This window comes from Orcinus orca, chromosome 10 (genome assembly GCF_937001465.1).
Source record: "Orcinus orca chromosome 10, mOrcOrc1.1, whole genome shotgun sequence".
Taxonomy (NCBI): domain Eukaryota; kingdom Metazoa; phylum Chordata; class Mammalia; order Artiodactyla; family Delphinidae; genus Orcinus; species Orcinus orca.
The window spans coordinates 70,806,711-70,820,153 of NC_064568.1; positions in this window are offsets into that span (position 1 = coordinate 70,806,711).

Sequence of the window (13,443 nt, forward strand, 5' to 3'; positions counted from 1 at the left end):
GGGTCTGTGGGCTGTGTCCTTATTTGGGAAATGTGAGTTGATTTTTTTTGTTTTTGTTTTTGTTTTTGTTTTTGGAAGGAGATGTTTCTTTAAATTTGCCCAAGTGTTTATAGCTATAAATTCTACAATGCAATAAAATCTGTCCCCTGAGGACAGATGCCTAGCCCTGGGCTCAGCAACATCAGAGGCAGAACACCATGTTGATGGAAGATTCCAGTTAGTGGAACTGTCTGTTCTACACTGAAATCTTAATGCAAAGCAAGGGCACTGGTACAGCTAATAAAATGCCCTGGGCTGGGCTAGCTGTTGTTGATGCTTTCTCTGATTTCTTACATCGTCATGACAGCTCTGATTACACGGCCTTGTCTCTCACTGACGGGGCCTGCTGAGGAGACCCCAGGGAACCTTCCTGGACCTGGTGGGTAGAGTGCCGGCCGGCAGAGCCTCCAGGATGCAGAAAGTGAGTGACCTTCAGTGAAGTCTTCTATAGCAGTCAGCACTCAGGGCAGAAACAGAAACCACTCTAGGTGTTTCAAGCCCAAAGCAATTAGACTTAATATAAGCAATTGGATGCTTGCAGGAGGAATAGGAGTCAAAGGTCACTTGAAGGCTAACGGTTCAAGGTCACACCTCCACAGCTGCAGGCCAGAGGTCAGGCTGTCTTTGCTGTGGCTGTCACCGTGGTGTGAACCCAGGAAGCTGGTGACCAATAACTGGAACTTGGCGACTGGCAGCTGCTGGCATATCTGCCCAATCCTGCTTGCTTCCTCCTTCCAAATCTTTCTTGAGTTTATCTCACCCTAAACTCTCTAGCTGCAAGGCAGCCTAGCAAGGCAGTTTTCGAAACTTCCTTATAATACGGACAGAGGTGGGAAGACATGGAAAAGAGTGGACTAGATTCCAAGAGACCGTATCGGGCATATCTTCTAGACACAGCAAGAGTAGCTTTCATTTATTTAGTGCCTACAATTTGCCAGATACTATGTTAGGTGGTTTACATATTCAGTTTTATTTTCACAACGGTCCTCTAAGAAAGGTATAATAATAGCCCCATTTTACAGATGAGGAAACTGAGACTCGGTGAGATTGACTATGTTACTCAAGGTCTGTGCTGGTTAATTTTATATATCAACTTGGCTAGGCTGTGCTGCCCAGTTGTTTGGTCAAACACCAGTCTAGATGCCATCATGAAGGTATTTTTTCGATGTGATTAACATTTACATCAGTAGACTTTGAGTAAAGCTGGTTGTCCAGCAGAATGTGTTTGAGCCTCAGCCAATCAGCTGAAGGCCTAAGAGAAAAGACTGAGGTCCATCTTTTCCCTCCCTCCCTCCTTCCCACCACCACCAGGAAGAAGGATTCTGCCTTTAGACTGCCTTCAAGTTCAAGATGGCAACATCAGTTCCTGCCTGAATTTCCCACCTGCTGGCCTGCCCTAAAGATTTTGGACTTGCCAGCCTCCATAATCACATGAGCCAATTCCTTAAAATCCCTCTCCTGATAGATAGGTAGATAGATAGATAGATAATATAGATAGAGAATTGATATAGTTAGATAGATAAATAGCATCTATATCTTTTTTTTTTTTCCGGTACGCAGGCCTCTCACTGTTGTGGCCTCTCCCGTTGCAGAGCACAGGCTCCGGACGCGGCCATGGCTCACGGGCCCAGCCGCTCCGCGGCATGTGGGATCTTCCCAGACTGGGGCACGAACCCGCGTCCCCTGCTTCAGCAGGCAGACTGTCAACCACTGTGCCACCAGGGAAGCCCAGCATCTATTCTTATCTATCTCCATCTCCTCTCTATATCTATCTATATCTAGTATCTATATCTTATCTATCGATCTCACTAACTATATCCATCCTATTAGTTCTATTTCTCTGGAGAATGCTAGTGAATACAAGGTCCAACAGTAGTAAATGTTATATCTCAGTTTCAAACTCAGGTTTGTCCAACTCACAACCCCAGGCTCTTGGAGGACAGACTTCAGACAGCCTCATGTGTTTGGACTTTCATCAGCTCTATCAGTGCTTGGGGAGCTCCGGACTCAATAGGGGAAAGATGTCCATGCATCCCAGGTGGAAAGGAAGCCATGGTCTGCCTCAATTATGTAGACCCAGTTTATGGGGAATTGCTTATTTAATAGCCATTCTTCAAACATTTATAGAGTATGAGAGATCAGAGACTGTGTCAGGCTTAGTGAGGATGCAAAAATTATATTCAAAACAGCAACAGCAGGCTTCCCTGGTGGCGCAGTGGTTGAGAGTCTGCCTGCCGATGCAGGGGACACGGGTTCGTGCCCCGGTCGGGGAAGATCCCACATGCCGCGGAGTGGCTGGGCCTGTGAGCCATGGCCGCTGAGCCTGTGCGTCCGGAGCCTGTGCTCTGCAACGGGAGAGGCCACAACAGTGAGAGGCCCACGTACCGCAAAAAAAAAAAAGAAGGTAGGGTGATGAATATGTTCACTACTTTTTGGGGTGATTAATATGTTCACTATTTGATTGTGGCAGTGGTTTCATGGGTGTATAGATATGTTAAAACTTATCCATCAAATCGTACACTTAAATCTGTGCAGTTTCTTGTATATAATTATACCTCAATCAAAAATACTACCAAAAAATAAAGGACAAGAAAAGCCAAGGAAATTGAACAATTTTAAAATTTTTAACAAATGTTTGAAGATATAATTCATCAAAACTTCAGAAATCAAGGAAGACTCGAATCTAGCTATTAAAAAGGGGCAGGACAAATTAACAAGGATTCTCATCACTAAGACATATCCTAGCAAAATTATTGGACTTCAAAGATTCTTTTGGTCAGTCAAGCAAAAAGACCAAAATAAGTGACTTACTGACTTCAGACTTCAAGTCAACATTCATTGGTAGGAGACAGTGGAACAGATCCTAAAATTCCTCTAAAGGCAAGAAAGTATGATCTAAACTTGTTATACCTAGCTTTCTATTTGAAAGATATAAAATCAAATCTTTTTGGACATGCCAAATTTGGGGAAGATTATTCTTATGAACGCTTCCTGAAGAAACTACTGGCGGATCAACCCAAATGACACTCAGAATGGAAGATAACGAGAAATTATATGAGGAACATTGCCTGATAGAGAAATTGAGTCCATGGTTAGAATGGAAATGCCTGAAAATGATTTACATATGTTGAAAGAGTCTGGGAACTTGAGCTTGGAAGCATCGGCGCCTCAGAATACAGCCAAGAAATAAATGCAGAAAGGCAGCCATGTCTGACAGCAGTGACGATGAAGAATTCCTCAGTGGCTATGACAAAATGCTACTGGCCACTCTGCCTGAGGAATTTAAGCCAAGCTGGATTTTTATAACGTGCCCTGGGAACATGACATTTTTACTGCCTTCTTGAGAGTAGTGCATTTGACCGTTTCTTTTGGGGGAAACACTCCTTTCCATGAAGAGTAGAAGATGTCGAGTGATTGAATAACAGATTGCACAGTAGTTTCAAATGATCTTGGCAGAATTAAAAGAAATGATTTTAAAGTTGTCAGATTCATTTTGGGGAGAAATAGGGAGATCTTAATATGAGTTGTATTTTAAATTTTGGAATTATTGTTAATTTTATGAGATGTGAGTATGGTATTATGGTTAATGTAGGAAAATATTTTTATTTATAGGAGATATATGCTGAAATATTTAGGGATGGAGTGTCATATCTGTGATTTGCTTCCAAACTGTTGAGCAAAAAAAAGTATATGTCATACATAAAGAAAAGAAAAATATGGCAAAATGTTAGCAATTAGTGAATCTTGGTGAGGAGTACATAGGATGTTCAGTGCACTAATCTCTCAATTTTTCTGTAGGTGTGAAGTTTCCAAAATAAAAATTATACAATTAAGAACAGAACATTGAAACAGCAAAGATTATCATTTAGAGAAATCAAGACCTCCCCACCTCCAAAAAATACCTCCCTAAGGAAGTATCTGGCCTTAAAGATACAATCCGATGACTTGAAGAAATACTTCAAATGCACAGGAAACGTGTTTGCTGTTTTGAGAAATAGGAAAGAGCAGAATATAAAGAATTCATTGGAAAGCTGGAACTCTATGGAAAGGTCACACATTTTTACTACTAATTTTATATAAAACTTCCAGAGGGAGGAACAAATCCCTAATAAATCAAGATAATTTAAATAAAGTGAAGATGATGCCTGTATACTACTATGTTCTAGAAAAAGAATTCCAGACTTCAGTTGGCAGGGAACTATTATTGCTTGAGCAGGAGAAGGCTGGAATGTATGAAATACTGAGCTTAATAAATGAACCAAATCCTATCAGAAATCGCAGGAAGCCCTAAGAAGAAGCTCTAGTGCACAAAGCTGATGAAACTCCCGTTTTGAATAATTGCACTGGACTGACAACTAGGGTGTGACAATAAAAAGTCATAGAGGACAGACAACAGCTACCTCTTGGACAAAATGAAGAATATCTGGGAAACACAGAGTCCATTTCCAGTGCAAACTGAGTGATGAGGTATCAGCTAGGCCTGAGGTGGAAGTACCAAGAAGTTGGACACTGACCTTTGGACATAGCATTCCATCAAAGCGTACCTGGAAAATGGATGCACAGTCTTGCAGCCAAAGCCCAAGTTCTTAATGACGTGGACAGGCAGAGAGGCATGGCTCTGCAGGAGGATGAATTGTGAGAAGGAGTGAGGGACCTCGGTTGCAGAGTAAGTGAAAGCTTTTAAGCAAGAGAATTTAAGAACATGAATTATGGGGGTGGGGCAGGGGGAACAAGATGTAATAAAACCAGAATTGCTCTTTTTGATCAGAAAGTCTGTGTGACAGCAGGTATACCACTGGTGCTGCAGAAAGTGCTCTTGTTGGAGAGAAGAGGCAAGCTGTCAGCTGGAGACAGAAATTAATATAGGTAAAACCAAGACACCAATGCTTCAAACACCAGTGACCGTAACTCCAGGAAGACACGCTTATCAAATCTTACTACAGAGAGGTCCTCTGAGCCCAGCTGCTCTTCTAGCCCACCTGCCAGAACTGGAGGTGTCATCTACCCAGGGCCAACTACATAATTTGCTGGGTTCAGTGCAAAATAAAAATCCAGCTCCCTTGATCAAAAGGCAGGGGGGAAATGCCATTAAAAGTACTAAAATATGGGCTTCCCTGGTGGCGCAGTGGTTAAGAATCCACCTGCCAATGCAGGGAACATAGGTTCGATCCTTGGTCTGGGAAGGTCCCACATGCCGTGGAGCAACTAAGCCTGTGCGCCACAACTACTGAGCCTGTGCTCTAGATCCCACGAGCCACAACTACTGAGCCCACATGCCACAACTGCTGAAGCCCACATGCCACAACTGCTGAAGCCCACATGCCTAGAGCCCGTGCTCCACAACAAGAGAAGCCACCACAATGAGAAGCCCGCGAACTGCAACGAAGAGTAGCCCCCGCTCACCGCAACTAGAGAAAGCCCGCACACAGCAACAAAGACCCAACGCAGCCAAAAAAAAAAAAAAAAAAAGTACTAAAATACATACCACTTTCCTTTCTTCTAGGGTCTCTTGACTTGGCATGGTGTGGTTCTTTTTTGTTATTTAATGTCAATCTAAGCAAAGAAAAATTAAAATTTTTCATTATTAGCATGAATTTAACCATTCATCTTTATATTATACTATGGCAGTTTTAAAAGCAAATATAAGAGCATTTATCTTGTAGGCAGAATTACCAAAATGACACAATTCTTATTTTGTAGCTCATGCATGGATATGTGTATAGTTCTTAGCAGAACAGTGGAAATGCCGCACAAAACTAACCGCGTACTTTAAATTGCTTGCTTCTTGATTCATGAACATTCTACCAACACCGTCTGCCTTTGGCTTACTGATGAGTAAGGAAGGACCGATGGGAATGTGGTTGGCAAATACAGGGAGGGAGCATCCGTGAACAGGGGTTTGACGGAGTTCCTTGGTCATTCGTGGTTCTTAGGCCATCATGGCCTTCTTTCTGTGTTCAAAGCAAGTTCTGGTTCTCATGGAAAGTGTGGCCGCTCTGGGCTGTCAGCAGCCGCTTACCTCGTACTTGCTTTATGCCACTCAACTCCCACACATCGTGGGTCCATTGGAATTCTTTATTTTCTTTTAAATTTTATTTATTTTTGGCTGCGTTGGGTCTTCATTGCTGTGCATGGCTTTCTCTAGTTGCGGTGAGCGGGGACTACTCTTTGTTGCGCTGTGCAGGCTTCTCATTATGGTGACTTCTCTTGTTGCGGAGCACAGGCTCTAGGCGCACAGGCTTCAGTAGTTGCGGCCCACGGGCTTAGTTGCTCGGTGGCACGTGGGATCTTCCCGGACCAGGGATCTAACCCGTGTCCCCTGCGTTGGCAGGCGGATTCCTAACCACTGCACCACCAGGGAAGTATGGTGCACTGGAATTCTGTGCTCATGAAGCCAAAACACAAGTTCAAAGAGAAAGTGATTTAAGAATTTCAAGACAGCAACAGAAGAACATTAAAGCAAGCCTGGGACTTGCCTGAATGTCAGGCTCTGTGCAACTGCACAACTGTCCTGCCCACAAAGCCAGCCCAGACTCTGTCTCCCAAATCATGATTTGCTTCCTGAGTGAATCTTTCTTTCCTTAAGATCTGTGTTCTAGAAGGGGACCTGTGACTGTCAATCAACCTCTACCCAGTTCTAGAAGCCTCATTCCTTCAACCAGGATGGAGGACATAGGTGATGCTGTCCCAGGAGTGCCAGCACAATCTCACCAATAGGAGGATGCCACCACCCTGGGCAACTGGACTACTTCCTAACCTGTGGCCAGCCACCATAGGGTCCTGCACCCATTTTCCAGGAGAGGATTCCCTAGACTGTCACCAAGAATAAAGGTCCTTCGAGTAGTTCACAGGTATCCATCTTCTAGAGCCTTAGCTTCTTGGCATAAAATCATACATTCCTTCTGGTGTTCATCTATCACTCACGCTCCCACTGCCGTCCAGTGAGTGGCCTCCATGTTTCCCATAGGCACGGCCTCGCATGCGTACACACTTGCCTTCAGTGTCATGCCCGGGACGATCCAGGGGCTGCACTTGGACTTCCAGCCTGAGTCACTGAATGGAATTTGGGGAATAGTTCATAGGCCTCAAAATGCAATATGCATTTACTTTGAATATTGAACTTGTACTTTCCATTCTCGAATGTTCTTTTCTTTTTTGCCTTAACCTGACCAAGCAAGTCAACCCTGAGTTTTGTAGCTGGGAAAAATAAATGTATTTATTCAACTAAAGATTACCTCTTAAGTGTTATCCTGCTACATACCTGTTTTAGTTCTAGTTCCTGTAGTTTAGGTAATCGATAAATGTTCTTAAATGTTATGAAAATATAATATGTTTAAATATTTTTCTTTTCCAAATTCCAAAAAAACTGGACCCATCCTAACAGTAAAAGTTGACACTACCGCTGAATCCAAATAATAATCCCCAAACATCTGTCCACTGCTTGCTCTGTACCTGCTCTTCAAGGTGGCACCAGTAGCTAAAAAGCACAGCTCCTCCCCTCGGGGAATGGAAGGAAGGCAGAACGACAGCAACAGTCAAGCCTCACACAGCTTAAAAGGGGTGGTTTGAGCCTCAGCTCCTCTAAGGAGCCCCCTACACTGAAATCACCCTTACCTGACCTTCTTTGGCTCTTTTATTTTCCATCTAATTGCCCTCTGCCTACCATTGGACTATTACGTTTTTCCCCCCAGAGAATAACCTTTACTTAGAATATTTGGCCTAGAGTTTTTCAAAATCTGTCCAGAGACCCCAACATCAGAATCCCCCCAGGATGGGGCTGTGGAACTATTAAAGTACAGACTCCAGCCTCCTCTGCAGATATCTGAAAGCAGAATCTCTGCGAATCTCAGGCATCTGCAGGGTTAACAATTTCCCTAGAAAATTCTAATGCCCACTGAAGTTTAAAAAAAACACTGACCACCTAGTCACACTACCCATTTTACAGCTGAGGAAATTGAGGCCCTGAGGTTGCCTAAGTCAGAAGCAGTGGAGTGAGGTCTGAAACCCATCCTGGGTCCCTATACCAGGATGCCTGGTTCTCTCAGTTTCTTAATATACATGCTGAACCTCAATCACCTTGTAACCTCCTACATGGCAAAGACCATATGAATCAAACTGAGAATGCAGCGCAGTGCTGGGTGTGACGTAGGGCAGGGGTCCTCAACCCCCGGTACTCGTCCATGGCCTGTTAGGAACTGCACAGCAGGAGGTAAGCGGCAGGCGAGGGAACGAAGCTTCATCTGTATTTACAGCCACTCCCTATTGCTTGCATTACTGCCTGAGCTCCGCCTCCTGTCAGATCAGCGGCGGCATTAGATTCTCATAGGAGCGCGAACCCTACTGTGAACTGCGCATGCCAGGGATCTAGGTTTCGCGCTCCTTATGAGAATCTAATGCCTGATGATCTGAGGGGGAGCTGAGGCGGTGATGCTAGCGCTGGGGAGTGGCTGCAAATACAGATTATCATTAGCAGAGGGGTTTGACTGCACAGAGACCATAATAAATCAACTGCTTGCAGACTCATATCAAAACTCCATCAGTGAGTGGCAAGGGACAATTAAGGTGCATCTGGTGGCAGGCTTGAAGTCAGAACCCGACACTTATTTTAGTCCACGTGTGGTTCGCCCATTATTTTATTTACCACTTCCGTCTGTGCCTCTTTCCCGCACTGCACATTTGTCTCAGTCACAGTTTTGGTAAGACCACAAGCTAACCCTTGCCAAAATGAGTAAAAAACAAACGTTGCTGGAGAGCTTCTTTGAAAAGGGGGAAAGAACCAGTGATGAGACAGCAGAAGACTCTAAGACTGCCAACAAAAAGAAAGCTGTATTTAAAAGAAAATACCAAGAGTCCTACTTAAATTATGGGTTCATTGCAACAGGTGATTCACATTCTCCAAGCCCGCTTTGTATAATATGGGGTGACCGGCTCTCCAACGAAGTTATGAAACCTTTGGAGTTTTTCAGAAGAAAAAAACGTGAACACGAAGAACAGAAGCAATTATTGAAGGCCACCACTTCATCAAATGTGTCTTCACTGAGAGCATGATTCTAAGTGGCTAACTGCCTTGCTAAAGCTAGGAAGCCCTTTACTATTGGTGAAGAGCGGATCCCACCTGCTGCTAAGGACATTTGTCATGAACTTTCAGGAAAGGCTGCAGTTCAAAAGGTGCCACGTGTTCCCCTTTCGGCTAGCACCGTAACTACATGAATTGATGAAATAGCAGAGGATATTGAGGCACAATTGTTAGAGAGGATTAATGAGTCACCGTGGTACGCAATCCAGGTTGACGAGTCTACCGATGTTGACAATGAGGCAATAGTGCTTGTTTTTGTGCGATATATTTCTCAGGAGGATGTGCATTAGGATGTGTTACATGCACTTTTGTTGCCAACCAACACCACAGCTGCAGAACTGTTCAAGTCTTTGAATGATTACATGTCAGGAAGACTGAACTGGTCATTTTGTGTCAGTATATGCACAGACAGAGTGGCTGCCATGACTAGACAGCTTTCTGTCCAGTAGTTTCACTGCTTGGGTCAAAGAGGTCACTTCTGAATGTGAGTCTATGCACTGTGTCATCCATAGAGAAATGCTGGCTAGCTGAAAAATGTCCCCTGAACTTAACGTTTTGCAGGATGTGATTAAAATTATCAACCATGTTGGACTTCCCCAGTGGCGCAATGGTTGGGAATCGCCTGCCAATGCAGGGGACATGGGGTCGAGCCCTGGTCCGGGAAGATCTCACATGCCGCAGAGCAACTAAGCCCATGTGCCACAACTAGTGAGCCTGTGCTCTAGAGCCCACGAGCCACAACTACTGAAGCCCACGCACCACAACTACTGAAGCCCGCGTACCTAGAGCCTGTGCTCCACAACAAGAGAAGCCACCGCAATGAGAAGCCCGTGCACCACAACGGAGAGCAGCCCCCACTCACCGCAACTAGAGAAAGCCCACACGCAGCAATGAGGACCCAACACCACCAAAAGTAAATAAATAAATTCAACCACATTAAAGTACATGCCCTTAACTCACATCTGTTTGCACAGCTCTGTGAGGAGATGGATGCAGGGCACACACGTCTTCTCTTATACACAGAAGTTAAATGGCTTTCTAAAGGTAGATCACTGGCCAGAGCTTTTGAGTTACAGGAACCACTCCAGAGATTCCTTTAGGAAAGACAGTCACCACTGGCAGCACATTTCAGTGACACAGAATGGGTTGCAAAACTTGCTTACTTGTGTGACATATTCAACCTGCTCAGTGAATTCAATCTGTCACTTCAGGGGAGAATGACAACTGTGTTCAAGTCGGCAGATAAAGTGGCTGCATTCAAAGCCAAACTGGAATTATGGGGGCGACGAGTGAACATTGGGATGTTTGACATGTTTCAAACATTAGCAGAGATTTTGAAAGAGACTGAGCCAGGGCCTTCTTTCTCCCAGCTGGTGCACGATCACCTATCTCAGCTTTCAAAAGAATTTGAGCATTACTTCCCAACCACAAAAGACCCCTGAACTGGGAAGGAACGGATCCACGATCCATTCGTGAATAAGCCAGGTGAATCGACTTTGTCCATGCTAGAAGACGATCAACTGCTTGAGATCTCAAATGACGGTGGACTTAAAGGTATGTCTGAGACAACTTCAAATCTCCATATGTTCTGGATTAAAGTCAAGCCGGAATATCCTGAGATGGCCACAGAAGCACTGAAAAGCCTGCTTCCATTTCCAACATCCTGTCTTTGTGAAGCAGGGTTTTCTGCAGTGACAGTGACCAAAACGAGATCACGGAGTAGACTGGACCTAAGCAACACACGTCGGGTGTCACTGTCTCCCATCACCCCCAGATGGGACCATCCAGTTGCAGGGAAACAAGCTCAGGGCTCCTACTGATTCTGTATCATGGTGAGTTGTGTAATTATTTCATCATATATTACAATGTAATAATAATAGAAATAAAGTGCACAATAAATGTAATGTGCTTGAATCATCCTGAAACCATCCCCCACCCCGGTCCGTGGAAAAAATTGTCTTCCACGAAACCTGTCCCTGGTGCCAAAAAGGTTGGAGATCGCTGATGTAGGGAATTGTTATTTCAGCAAGTAGAACACTGAATGAATGAATGAATGAGGACTCCCTACAGTGAAGCTTTAAACCTTTCTGAATCATTTTAAGTTTACTTTTAGGTGTCTTTATTGCTAGCCATTGCAAATCCTCTTTGGTAGAAGGCTGGGTTTAAAAGAGAAAATAAATCAGGCAGATGGAAGCAAGGTGTTCCAATGGAGCAGAAAACCCCTGGCCAGCATGCTTTAGTCCCCAAGATGGGGCCTCCAGAAGAATGACTCCTCCCCCCACGAACCATCTCTCACTTCCTGTCTCAGCACTCCACCTGCACCCTCCTGCTTTAATGCTTGGCTGTGGTTCTATGCCCTCCACAGGCACCCAAGTTCAATTTGATCCAATATTTATAATTGTTTGTTGCCTCTCATTTGGGCTTCTGGCACCTTAATTGTAAAATCACCCCCCACCCCTCATGGGGTCAGGCTGGGAGGGAGAAGTTCATTAGCCTTCACAGCTGTGGTAATATTTTATGTCGGTGCAGCAGGTGAATCAACCCACGCATGCTCCACCCTCTCCATGCTGCATGGCTGACTGCAGTTGCTGACTGTATTGATTGCATCTATCATGACATGATGGCTGCCCGCTGGAGTGGGACATGTAAATACCTTGACTCTCAGGTGGGAGGGATAGGATCACTGTCAAAGGCAGAAATGTACCCTCGAGATCATGAGAGTCCACTTTGCTGGAAAAGGTCTCACCAGGTCACATCTCTTACCTACAATGCCTTAACTCCATTCCTCCCCCTGGAGGCACATATTCTTGAAATGGATGGAGTGGTTGGATGGATGGATGGGTGGATGGAATAATTTTAGTTAAATTTGACAAGTACTAGCGTTAGTGTTCAAAGTGAAAGGGCCCCCACAGATCTTTGAGTCCAATAGCCTCATTATACAGATGAGGAAATTGAGGCTCAGAGAGAAGGACCAGACCTGGGTTTCTAAGTGGACGTCCAGGATGTTAATATACCTTCATTCTAGTAAGTAACACTATATACTAGAGGAAGGGCTGATTCTGGCCCATATGGTACCTTTCTGCATATAAAAAAAGGCATCCCTTCCTCCCTGCGGACACAGCTCTGCTCCAAGGTATGTACTTGGCAAGCTGAACGGCAGCTGGATTTCGGCCTCCACTGCCTTCTGGGCTGGGCACCCTTGTCCGGTGAACAACCTTCATGATTCTCACTGGCAGCTCTGGCTAGGGAAGTGCAAAGTTTGAGGACAGGGCCTGAGCCTTATTTACTTCTGTAAATCCTACCGCATCTAGAGCTGTGCCTGTCCCAGTACAGGAGGAAGAGAAATGTTTACATAAGGAAAGAAGGGAGGGGGGAGGAGGAGCAATACCAGTATCCTTGGGAACCTCACAAGTGAAACTTCATGAAGGAGCAAAACAAGTATAAACCCAAACAGCCGATTGCCAGGTCTAGCACAGGAAAATAAGGCAAAGTGAAGTAGAGTCCAATTAGTTTGCTTAAACAATATTAAACTCCAGAGGAAAACGGAAAGGGAGCCCTGCTGACATTACTGCAAGCTGCTGAGAGGGGCCAGGCAATTCTATTAGGGAAAACAGATGTTTGTGAGTTGCCAAATAAAGAAGCAATCACAGAGATAAAAGAGGCGCTTTCCCCAAACGGAAAACATAACTAAATCATTTATCAACTTCCTGTGCAGAGCTCAGGCACCTGATCTGGAGACAAATCAGGGAATTGTTGTTGTTTTTTTTTTTTTTAATGTTGTTATTTTGAATAGCCTGATTCCTTTGCCTTGAGCTAATTTGGATTAATCTATCCCCCCAGGAGGCTATAAAATTCTTCCTTTCCTCCATAAACCTCTGGAAAGACAGATGGTCACTCATCTGCATGTGAAGTTTGAACCCCCTCCTTACTCATCATGGTGGGGGGGTAGAAAAGAGCATTCTGCGGGAGCGTGTCAAGAGCAGAGAGTTGGAGAAGAGGAAGAGGGATCAAATCTCTCATTATGTTCAGTAGTTCAAGAGTGTCTTGTTTCTCTGTGTCATTTATTTAGACACGTCCCTATCCTCCTTTTAAGATCACTTTGGCCTGTGTCACCCCAGGGCAGGGATTTTGTAATCTTTCTGGAGTCACAGATCCCGTGGAAAATCTGGTCAAAGGATATGGACCCCGTCTTCAGAAAAGAAGCACGTATGCCTATGCTTGCATACTTTGGCAAACAATTTCAAAGGATTCATGCATCCCCTGAAGCCCATCTTTGGATCCCAAGTTTAAAACGCCTGCTTCAGAGCCTGGAAGGGAAATCATTTTAA